Here is a 12,862-nt window from a genome sequence, read left to right as displayed (position 1 = left end):
AGTTACAAAAACCTAGCTGCTCATTTGTTTTAAAATGTGACCCAGTGTGTGGAGCGCTCTCCATCTAGAAACAAATGGATGTCCCAAGGAAGGGACAACTGTTAATGCAGTGCCAAAGATTCCTGGGTAGGCACTTCCTTTGAACTAGAGCTGACTATAAATGAAAATAAAAAAGAATCACAAGACATTTGAGGAAGAAAGGCATCATGGGAAAGAATCAGTCCAACCAGCAGGTGGTAAATGGATGTTGACCAGCATTTCAGATAGCGGGTGACTGATTATGAAATAAATTTAAGCATTACATCTTTATTGCATTGATTGATTGATTGATTGATTTTTTTAAAAAATGTGTGTGCCATAGTGTACTTGTAGAGCTCAGAAGATAACTTTTGGGAGTTGCCATGAGGGACCTGAGAATCAAACTGGCTTAGAAAGCTTAAAGCATTTATTATCTGGCTCTTTATAGAAAAAAATGGCAATGTTTGTTGCAGAAGGGCCTGCATAGAAGCCCCAGTCAGTCTGGGGCTGAAAGAGCCGTACACCAAACACACACACACACACACACACACACACACACACACACACACACACACACGTGCAGCAGGAGGAACTGAACAAGGGAGACTGGAGGGTTTAGAGAGAGGGCTTGGTTGGACACAGTCTTGGGCTTGGTAAAAAGAAAAGGTGACCATTTATGTATTCTGTATAGCTAGTTGGGTACCTAAAATAGCCCGTCTGCTTCTGAGTATCGAGTGTTTAGTGGACGAATGTAGGGAGTCTGGGGAGGAACACTGGCCCAAGCTTGTAGTCTCTACCCAGTTGTGAATGGAGTTCCTTAGGCAAACAGAAAGTTAAGAGGAGTAGATAAAGGACAATTCGTTTTGAATAGTAGCTCTTTGAGACATGTACCCGGGTGCTCTGTCCTCAAATATGTCAAAGCTGCTTTGTGACCTTGCCTGTGCAGGATGGGCCCCCACACTGCTTTTGAGCACCAAGTGCTAACACGCTCCCCCGAGAGCAGAGAGGAGGGTTGGAGATGGTGGTAGTGAGCTGCAGTGGTTGCTCCAGGCTGGTCACAGCAGCACAAGCCAATTAGGGCAGTGATTTGGAGAAAGGAGACACACGAAGCAGCCCCGGGGCTCTTGTTTGAAGAAGAAGACACACCTGGCTTTCCTCACTCTCCCTGAGGTAGGTTCTGCCCTTCTGCTCTCCTGAATGAGTCAGCAAGGACTGGGTTGTAAAATAAGGGGCTGGGGGATGAGCAACCAACTTCTGAGCCTCTATTATATGCTTGTCTTTGCACATTTACCCCGGTCACTGTCACAGAGCAGATATTGACCTCTTGTTCTGCAAATAGGGAGCATGAGGCCCAGACAGAAGTCTTAAGACTGCAAAGGGAGGTGTCACTGCAAAACCCCATTCTTTCCTTCTTAGCCAAGATCCACAGGGGTGAGCTCAGCTCACCTTCCCTGCTCAGATCCATGACTTCCCCACCCCCCCCCATCCCTTCCTGAAAGTTTATAGGCTGTTAATTTTTAGGGGACCAGCTCATGAGGCCCAGACCTTCCTGAGAATCTACAGGGAGTTAATGGTACCTGGTGGGGGGTGCATTTTCTTTAGTTGTGTGACTACTGGTAAGTTTCCTGTGTTCCTATAAATAACCCCTCACCCCTGCAAAGCTGCCTCTGTAACAATCCTAACCAAACTTACTGGGTAACACGCATGGCTGGTGGGCATGAGAAAATAGAGGGGCTAGGTGAGAAAAAAGGAGGGGGTCAGGAGTGGGCGGGGGACAGGAGAGGACAATTGATGGTAAAACGGCACTGGTTGGTTGTTGGAAAAGTCATGGGCCACAGCCACGACTATCAGTTAGAAAGCGCTTTATTAGAAAGAAGCCAGGCCTGGGGAGAAAGGAAGACGGCGGGGGGGGGGGGGGGGGGGGAGCACAGAAGGAGACGCAGAAGAGGAGGGCACACACAGAGAGACGGGGTCGCATCCAGCTTTTTAAGACGGGAATTGTGCGGAGGGTGCTTAGTTGCCCACGTCTGCTGATGACATTAAGACGCCAGACCCGGAGGAGTGAGAGCAGGAACCTAACAACAATGGCGGGTGAATATGAAGAATATGTATTACACACATGTATGAAAACATAATGAGCCCATTATCATATATAACTAAGAGACGCTTTTACAAAACCACAGCAGGAAGGAAAACTGAAAAGAAGTCCTGCTGCCCCGACGCAGAGTCACGAATGGGTAAAGTCACAACGGCAGAAATCTCCTTTCTCAGAAAGTTGCCATGGAAATAGTCATATGCTGGGAGTGAATACCTGTTTTGTCCACTGGGCTGGATGCATTGAGTAGTTATAGCCAGGGAAAGCCAGGAGAGCCAAACCCTGATGCCAAGAGAGCCAAACCCTGATGTCAGGGAGCCAAACCCTGATGCCAGGGAGCCCGTAGACACTGGGAATGGGAGGGAGGCTCATAGAGGGTGAGTGTCAGTGACCACTTCTCAATAGGAAGGTCAGGGTGTAGGCCAGTATGTGGAGATGAACTTCATTCCTGGACCTCACTTCATTCCTGGACCTTACTGAGTTCTTATTGCCAGCTGTGAAGACACAGAGATGGGGACAATAAAGAGAGAAGAACATTTGTCATGGTTAGTTGTGTGTGCCAACTTGATTGGCCTGCAGGGTGCTCAGATATTTAATAAAACATTACTAACACTGTGTCTGCAGCAGTGCCTCTTGAGTTACCTGTGAACTGATAGACAGAGAGAAGTGGATTGCTCATCCTAGCAGGGACAGACCTCCTCCAAGCCATTGGATGCCTGAGTTGTGAAAATGGCAGAGGTAGGGAAATACTTTCTCTCTGCCTGTCTTTGAGCTGGAACATGGATGCTCTGCCTTTGGAGAAAGATGTGGGATGGAGTCCCTGTGCATTAAACTTTCCTGCTTCTTGGATTAGGATTTGGATTGGAAGTTATCGGCTGTTCTGGGTGTGCCATGGTGACCTGCAGGTCACCATGCTCCTCAGCCTCCATACCTTTGTGAGCTAATTAGTTATAAGAAGTCCAAGGGCTGGAGACTGAGAGTCAGCAGTGAAGAATGCTTACTGCTTTCTCAGAGGAACAGAGCTCAGCTCCCAGCATCGACATCAGGTGACTCACAAACACCTGTATCTCCAGCTCCAAGGGATCAGATGTCCCCTTCTTGCCCCTGCGGGCACACAGACATGTGCACAGATATACACATAAATAAAAATTTAAAAATCTTAAAAAAGAAACCTGATCAATCAATCATCACCTATCCTGCATCCTCTTGGTTCTGGTTCTCTCGGGCTCCCAGATTGTCCTCATACAAGCCTCTTCACCTTGCTGCCTTCTCTCCATGGTGGGACTCAGTGTGGAAGTCGCAGGTAGGGACAAATCTGAGACAGACCAAGCAGGAGGAAGGAGTGACTCAGGGGCTTCCAAGGAAAGTAGATGTTAGCAATTTTGGTGATGTAACAGATAGAGACAGTGGACCCATGGCCAGATTCCTGGGCATGCGCCTGTGTGTTAACAGCACCACGGACTCAGCAGGGTCCAGCCACACTTACTTTAATGCTCTGCTGCTACAGAGTTGGAATTTTTAGTAAGTTTGAATGAAGGGAGAATTTATTTTCACATTGCACTGGTCCTTGAAGAGAAGGTATACTCTGTGATGCACACAGGATTGTTTCCCTTAGAGAAATGGAGATGAGGTTGGGAAATGGCATTAATAGCTGTTGCTATATTAAGGCTGGAGAGTAGTTCCACCAGACAGACAGTCCTACCATCAACCTCAGCAGCCAAGGAACTCTGGTTTTTGCTTCAAATGATTCAATGAAGTAAAGATGGGAAGTGTTGATTATACAAACTGAAAAAGTTTCCCTGTGAACTAAGCTCCAGCCCCCACCAGGCCTGAGACTGAGTTTCACTTACCCTTTTGTAACACAGACCTTTGTCTCTAGATCTGACTAAGAAGTTAAGCAATGTGAATACTTTGGCCAGGCCTTCCTCTCCCCAGAAGAAATAAGACTTCCCTAAGGCAATAGCTGTGACTCAAGTGCACTGTGAGAGAGGAGGGCATTAGCGTAGCTCTGGGGAAAGGTTCTGAGACATTCTTACTGCTGTGGGGTTGGACTCCACCCAACTGCTAAGTACCGAACCAAGGGCCATTCACAGCTCTGACCATCCTCCAGGGAGAATTTCAAGTTGAGTGCTCAGGAGGCCCCACCCCTCTATGGCTATCTATAGGCAGTAATTAATGGTGGCTGGGAAAGAGAGACATTTTCTTCAGTGGTGTAGCCATTAGTAAGTTGCCTATGTTCTTGTAAATAACCCCTCATCCCGATCCTGTGATTAATTCACCAGGACACACAACACACACACACACACACACACACACACACACACACACACACACACACAGTAATAACAAATCATCTAGTCTTTTTTTAGTAAGGAGAATGTATTGTGTGGTATACTTAAAATTGTTAGCAAAAATCAAGTCCATGTTAGAGTAGATGGAAGTGTCCAGAGTCTGAGCTCTCTGAGGGCTTGTGAAGGTCCCTAGATCCTGAAGTTACAGGCAGCCGAAAGAAGGTAGGTAGCAAGAGTCATCGACATGAGTACTTAGCCAAGCACAGCCAGGTCAGGAGAGGATTGGGGGTGTGTGAGGACAGGAGTGGAAGTTCAAGCACAAACGGTGCCTCCTTGGTATTGACTTGGCGACAATTCTAATCTCTACCATCATTAGCAGAAAAAACGAAAATGACATTAAACTAAGACAAATTCAGATGTAACACGAACCTTAAAAAGGTCTTTTTAATTAGACAAGAACAACAAAAAACAATCCACTGGTGCCAGATATTACAGTGAACGCTGAAAGAACAGAGAAACAGAACAAGCCACAGCCAACCTCACCTCGCCAGCTCCTCATCCGATCCTGTTTCCACAAATCCTCAGACTGAAAGCCTCCAAGTCCTCACCCCTGGGGGTCTCAGTTGAACTGCTTTAAAGACTCTAGTTCCTGGTCCTCACGCCTTAAGAGCACGAGTTCCTGTTTCCTCACGCCTTATATACCTTTCTGTGTCCTGCCACATCACTTCCTGGGATTAAAGGCATGTGTCCTTCCCTAGCAAAGACATGAGATCTCAAGTGCTGGGATTAAAAGTGTGTGCCACCATTGTCTGGCCTCTATGTCTAATCAAGTGGCTGGCTCTGTTCTCTGATCCCTAGATGTTTTTATTTATTAGAGTACAAACAAAATATCACATTAATCAAGTAGGGGATATTTAAGATGACCTGCCTAATATTCAGGAAGACCAGGATCAAGTCAGAAATGACCTAGAATAACTGGTTTTATGTATGTGTATCTTTGTGTGTCTTGATGAAATGTGATGTGATGTGTGTGTGTGTGTGTGTGTGTGTGTGTGTGTGTGTTCATGTCTGAATGGTCTTCAGAAATGAGGTGATAGTCCAGAATATCATTCTGCCTTTCAAAAACTTAAGAATATTTCAAGGAACTGAATCATTATTTATGGAAGAAGGTAGGTCATGCATCATATTAAAGAGATATTGGAGCCAGCTATACTTTATTCAAATATGATTTTGGACCAGACATGGTGGTACACACACACCTTTAATCCTAGCACTTGGAAAGCAGAGGCAGAGCAGAAGACACTCAGTGTCAACCTCACCTACACACACACAAGCATTCACACCCCATCATGTGCAAGCATGATCATGTGCACACACATGCACCCTCACATAGACACACACCCACATGATCATAGTGAGAATAGAGAAAAGTAGAAAGAAAAAATGCCTATTATTCCTTGTATTTGTGAAAAACTTCCACCGAGGGTGTTATGATCCTGCTCTCACTCCGGCACATGCACAGCTTGGGGTCTGGCGTCTTACATCATCAGGGGGCGCGGGCGACTACATACACACCACACCTGCCTGCGGTCACACTACTCCGCCTTAAGAAGCCAGACAAGGACCCCCACCCCCTCTCTGTGCTCTGTGCCCTGTATTCTCTCTCTGTTCCCCGCTCTGCTCTGCTCCCTCCCCTGCCAGGCCCGGCTTTCCTCCCTCCTATTCCCTATTTCTTTCTAACAAAGCTCTTTAAAACTCTGGTAGTCGTGGCCGTCGCCTGTGACTTTTCTGTCGGCAACCAGTGCCACCAACGAGCACTGTTTTAACTGTCAGAGGGGTGTAAAAACTATTGTACATCATGTCAGGTACAGCAGCGCACACCTACAACCCCAACGCTTGTGTGTAGTGGCGTGTACTGACAGGAAGATGTTCTAGGAGTTCAAGCAGCATCGGCTACAGAATGAATCCCATACCAACCAAGGCTACACGGTGAGATCCTGCATAAAAATAAATAAATAACCAAGCAAGCAAAAAGCTAGAGTGGAAAAAGGGGTTTGGCCGAGGAAATAACACTCAGCACTAGTAAATTTTATTATATATGTAAGATTATACTGTATATATTTCAGTGTTATCTTTCACCCTCAATGTCACCAGTATTTCCAAGGGATATGGCAAACCACTTGATTTAAACCAAAAGCTTTCATTACTTCAAGTTTTTCTCTTCTCATGTTATTTTCTCGCCTCTCCCCTACTTAATGTAAGTAATATAGAAAGAAAACCTGTCTGCATAGAAAGGACTTTCTATCTTACAACCACAGGCTCTTACAGGAGGGCTCTCACCTCCATTGTGGGTGTCTTCCTCTCTGTAAAGTGAGCTGGGTAAATTAGACACATCCTAAGGTCACCCTCGGTTCTGTAATTCGATGGTTCTAAAGCCTGCAGGGACTAGCATATGACCCTTCTTCAACCTCTGGTATCAGATTCTTCACCTGCTCTCTTTACTCACTATCTTTTCTGTCCCCTACTTAACTCAGACCTGTTTGTGCAGAGTCCCCAAATGAGCCAACACAGTTTTCTGGTGCTACTGTGAGATGTTCCAGAGCCTTCCTCTAAGCTCTTTCAAGGAAACCCCTGAACAGTATATCCTTCCCAAGAGGCCAGCCTGCCCCAGGCCTTGGAAGTTGCTTTTTTTTCTTTGACTTCTGCCTGGTGGAGATAAAGACAAAAAGCCTGTAATCAATGGCGCATGTGATCATCATGGTGTCCATCCATCTTTACTCCCAACTCCGATACATCCTCGCAGCACTGGAGAGAGCACTGGCCGGTAAAATCCTGAATCTGCAGCATGTGCTGTCAGTCCCCAAGCAGTAAGGCCTACTGTATGCTTGGTGCTGGTGAGCGAAGGAAGTTTCTAGCAATTTTCTGAAATCTATAGATAAGGAATCAATAACAAAATCAATGGGAGAAGCCATCTTTGGTGACTGGGGCAGTTATAAAAGGTAGGAGAGAAGTTACTGAATAGTTCAAGGAGCAGAAGAATAAGATCCGCAGGGCTGTTCTGAGCCGACGGATGCCTTAGAGCATTTTGGTTGCTAACAGAATAGCATGCACTGGGCAGTTTCTAATGACCAGATTGAATGGCTTGTGATTCTGGAGGCCAAATACAAGACTGGGATGCTCACATCCGGGGGAGGCCTTCCTGCTGTGTCTGATGTCGTCGACCCCATCAGGAGGCAGAAGGGCAAACGGAAAGAGAGAACTGAATGGGGTCCACACTCATTCTTCCAGGAACCCACTCCTGCAATGGTGGTCTTAATCTCTTCTCTCCACTCCTTCAGCTCAATCAGTGTTCATCAGGCTCTGCCTCCTGACACGGTGGCCCAGGAAAGGACATCCGATACATGGTTACGGGAGTACATTATCACCAGAGGACTTGGCAGCTCTCAAGGAGACAGTGTGATGGAAGGGAAGGCTGTAGAAATAACTAAAAGGCAGCAGGCTTGGCCAGTTAATGAAGCCGGAACTCTAAGGGGGATTGTGATGCTTACTAACTAAAGGATCGCAGCAGGGCTCCCCACTGGATGAAGGTCAGAACTCTTGCATGCTGTAATAGGTATGCACAAGCAGCACTGTTGGTACCCTCCTACCGGGCAGAGAGGGAGATGGGACTAGTCTGAAGGAAGATCGATTTGTCTAGACCCAGAACTCACTACACTTGACCTTTTGCTATTGGGGTAGCATAAGGTAAAAGGCTATGGTAAAAAAAAAATGTATATTAGGGACTAGAGTGATGGATCAGCCGTCAAGGCCACTTGCTGTTTTTCCAGAGGACCCAAGTTCGGTTCCCAGCACCCACATCAGGCAGCTCACAACCATCCACTGTTGTTACTGCTGCTTCAAGAGATCCAATGCCTTCTTTCAGCCCCTCCTCTTCCTCTCTTTCTCACTTTCCCCCTCCCCTCCTCTCTCTCAAAATCAAACCTTTAAAAATCATATTGAGGATTGGGGATTTAGCTCAGTGGTAGAGCCCTTGTCTGGCAAGCCTAAGGCCCTGGGTTCGATCCTCACCTCAAAAAAAATCATATTGGGAAAAGAGATATTTAAGCCCCCAAACAAATTGGAAGACATGGAAGGAAGTATACAAATATATTTAGCAAAGGAACCAAGAACACTTAATTTCTGTGCCAGAGAGTCACATTTTCCTCAAAGCACTCCTAGGGGGAAACAATAAAAACAAGCATAGCGCTCACTCTGTGCCAGACATGGTTAGGAGCACTTTACATTCACCAGCTTATTTCATCCTTATAACAGATGCCATGTCAGAGAAAGCTTGCATGGTAGAGGTATCAGCCATTTGGGGATTGCAGCTGATTTCATGGCAGGCTGTGAGACAGAGACAGGAAAATGGGCTGGTCCTCAGAAAGCGTGAGTGCAGAAAAGTCACCACAAGACACTGCCACACAGAAATGGGAAGAGGTGGAAAGTGGCCTGGCTAACAGGTTGGGTTCATTTAATTATTCATTCTGCATTTATTGTGATGTGTTATGGGGCATGTCTGTGCTCAGCCTAGTGACAAGTTGTTTTAAGTGGTGCTTGTGTTTAAACTCCAGCAGCAATACATCCTGTATCCTGTTAGTTCTCATCATTCTAATACCTGACACTGACAGACTTTGGTTTTTGACCTTGTACATACTTTTAAAAATATTTTTATTTTCATTTATTTACCTGCATGAGTGCTTTGCCTGTATGTTTGTAAGTGTACCCCACAAGTGCCATGGCCACTGGAGTCAGAAGAGAATGCCACACCTTTTGGAACTGGAGTTACAGATGCTTGTAAGCCCAATGTGGGTGCTAGAAATCAAACCCAGGACTTCTGCAGGAGCGGCAAGTGCTCTCAACTGCTGAATCTCTCTCCACCTCCCTTGTAAATATTTTGATAACTAAAGTCTATCTGAGCCTTCCTTTATATTTTTCTAATCATTCCTAGAGACATGTACTAGTGGATATGCACAGTGATATGGAGAACAGCATATTTCACGGGACTAGAAAGCTCAAGATAACTCAGCCTTCTACTGAGGGGGCAAACTCCTGGGACATTCATACCATGCAATGAGGTATAGCAGAGAAACTGGATGCATTGTCATTATAAATGATAACATGAACGAAGGACTGGGGAAATGGCTCAGGGGTTAAGAACACGTACTGCTCTTGCAGAGGACCCAAGTTTCCTCCCCAGCACCATGTCAGGAAGCTCACAACGGCCTGTAGCTCTAGCTCCAGGGGGGAATCTGGCCTCTGGGAGCATCTACAAATACCTCCACCCACATATACACAAATACAGAATTAAAAAACAAAAATAAATTTAAGGGAAAATTAAAAGATAACAGGCTGAATAAAGACTGAGCAACAACCACAAAGGAAGTTCCAGGAGAACATTGGCCCTGCAGCCAATCTTTTAGAAGTTTCATTTGTCAAAATAGTAGTGCTTAGGGATAAACAATTTGTTGCTGTTTTGAATTAAATTTCATCAGTTTTATATGTATCCGAAAGTTGAAATTTTTAAAGCAAGAAAATGAGAAAGAGAAAATTCAAGGTGGAAGATGTCTCAGTGGAGAAGGAGGATGGGAAGAAGGAGCCCACAGAAGTAAAGCTATTGACCACATTCTCACTGGGCTGGGTGGTGGAGACATAGCAAGTCATTAGAAAATAATTAAACTCAAGGGAAACAGTGGAATGAATGAGTCATGCCTGGGTGAAAGCCCAAGCCATGTCATGAGCCTGGAGTTGTGAATGTTGTCATTCTGGTATCTGCTGACCTCCTGGTGAGATATGAAATCTAGGCTCTAGATTTATTCGGAAATAACAAGTGGCCCTACCTTCTCAGAGGTGAACTGCCTCACATGGGTGCTGTGAACCACACTCAGAACCCCTGAAAGATCAGCAGGTGCTCTTGACTACTAAGCTGTCTCTCCAGTCCCAAGATACAGAACTTCTGATCTTCATTTTTTCCCATTATGTACATAATCTTCTTCTGTGCATTAAGGGCATAATTTCTACATCCTACTCTGTGTATCAGGCTATAGTCATAGAGAATAAAGGGATTCTTCACTGAGGTCTTCTATAAATGAAATAGTGTCTCTGCTAATTTAACTTTTCCTTGATAATCTCTTTAAATTATTAACTAGCCCCTTCCAAGATGGACTTGAGCATTACAGAGTTCCTGGTCAGTTTAGAAATCATTCAGTGTAAGTTATTAGAGGATTATTGCCCATTTTTTCTTCAGCCAGATATATGACCTCATAGAAGTACATAAGTAGCGTTCTTTAGATTAGCAGATGTTATTGTTTGAATGTGAAGTATCTCTTCTAAGCTCACATACTTGGTTACTTGGTCCCCAGCTGTTTCAGGTGCTGTTTCAGGAGGTTGTAAGGGTATGAATGGTATGGGTTCACAACACACCCCCATGTTTGGGCATGGTCTTGCATGCCTGGAGGGACCTAGTCACTTCCGCCTGGTCATTTTGGGGTCAAAACTTCTCACATAACCAGGACCCTGTGGCTTTGTGCGGTTGCGTAAAGCATGCAGTGCAACCATGTGATCTATGCGCATGCATGGAATAGCCACATGGACCTGTGTGTGCAGGCACGGCCCAGCCTTTATAAGCCGTTGCCATAATTCCTGGCTCCACTTCATTCACGTGTTTTTTCCACAGGCCTGTGCACATTTGTCCCTCTCCCTTATCTTAATAAAACTCTTTATTAGTTAGTGGATTCTGTCATGTTTTGTGATGTTTACTCACAGGGTAAGAGCACTGCAATAACCCAACAATGAAGCCTCACTCACAGATGTTGGGCAGTAGGGATGAAACTTGAAGGTTATGGGCTGGCTTTGATTCTGGCCTGGTTGCTGTTTCCTGATCCAGTCAGATGTGAATAAATGATCTCAACCTCCCACTGCCACAAAGGTCTGGTCCTGCTTTAATGTTTGTCCCACAGATGTGATGGGCTTTATCCTCTGAACTGTGCACCAACGCAAACCCTTCACCACTCAAGTCAGCCGCATTAGTGTTTGGTTGGAGTTATGAGAAAAGTGACTCCCACAGTATGCTCGCCTGTCCTCCAACTGGTCAATATTTGTGTCTCACTGTCAATCTCTATTGATCTAATGCTGATCATCAACTGTTGTTGAATATACTCAATAAACATTTCCACTCATGCTTGCTGTGGATATCGCTCTGTATAAATGAAATGCTGTTTGGCCAATGGCCAGGCAGGAAGTATAAGTGGGACAAGAGAGAAAAGAATTCTGGGAGGTGGAAGGCTGGGGCAGGGAGACACTGCCAGTCTCCGCCATGACAAGAAAGATGTAAGGTAATGGTAAGCCACAAACCAAGTGGCAAAGTATAGATTAATAGAAATGAGTTAATTTAAGATAGAGGAACTAGATAACAAGAAGCCTGCCTCGGACATACAGTTTATAAGTAATATAAGTGTCTGAGTGATTATTTTATACATGGGTTGTGGGACCGCGGGGGCTTGGTGGCACCTGGAGAGAAGCTCTCCAACTACACATGCTTTTTATAGAAATGAAAGAAATGCTGACTGTACTGTGGGTATGGCATGTTGTAGCACTCAGATAGATAGCCATCGACGTAATTATTAATCACTGAGTGCAATTGAGACCTTTCTTAGACACTTTGCAACTGACCCCTGTTTCCATGGGTTTTATGAGCTTCCCCACCCCAGCCTTTTTTTGTGTAATTTTTAATTTATTTTATTTATCGACTCTTGAAAAATTCATACATGTATGCAATGTATTGATCATATCCATTCCCACCTCCCTCTCCAACTTATCCCAGACCCTACCCAACCATATTGCTTTGAAACGTCATATTTTCTTCCTTTATGTTCTTTATAACCTAGTGAGTCCTGTCAGCACTGTCCATGCAGGCACAGGGGTAGGGCTGTCTACTGGAGCATGGGCAACCTACAAGAGGCCACATTCCTGAAGAAAACCCTCTTTTCCCTAATGGACGTCAACTGCCAATAACTATCAGTCAGTGTCAGGGTCTCTTGGGCCCCTCTCTCATCCATACTGGAATGGTGACAGGCTTAATCTATGCAGCTCCTGTGCAGGCAGCCATGGCTACTATGAGTACATGAGCATAATGGCCGTCATACCCAGAAGGCACTGTGTCATAATAATCCCTCCCCACCTTGATTTCTGACTCTCCCAGCCTTTCAGCCCTCTCATGATATTTGCTGGGAGGGGGGGTGGTGTAGATGTCCTGTTTGGGGCCAAGCACCCCAAGCACAGTAATTTCACATTTGTTCTTAAATAGAAAAAAAAAAAAGAAATACAATAAAATAAAAGGAGTCAGCTGGACTTTAGCCTAGTTTAGGGGACTATATAGGAGGAAGGAAAAAAATGTTCTTGAGAATTTGTTGAAAATGACCAT

Source organism: Onychomys torridus, chromosome 18 (assembly GCF_903995425.1).
Source record: "Onychomys torridus chromosome 18, mOncTor1.1, whole genome shotgun sequence".
Taxonomy (NCBI): Eukaryota; Metazoa; Chordata; class Mammalia; order Rodentia; family Cricetidae; genus Onychomys; species Onychomys torridus.
The sequence above is the reverse complement of the archived record's forward strand: the minus strand, read 5'-3'. Positions refer to the sequence as shown.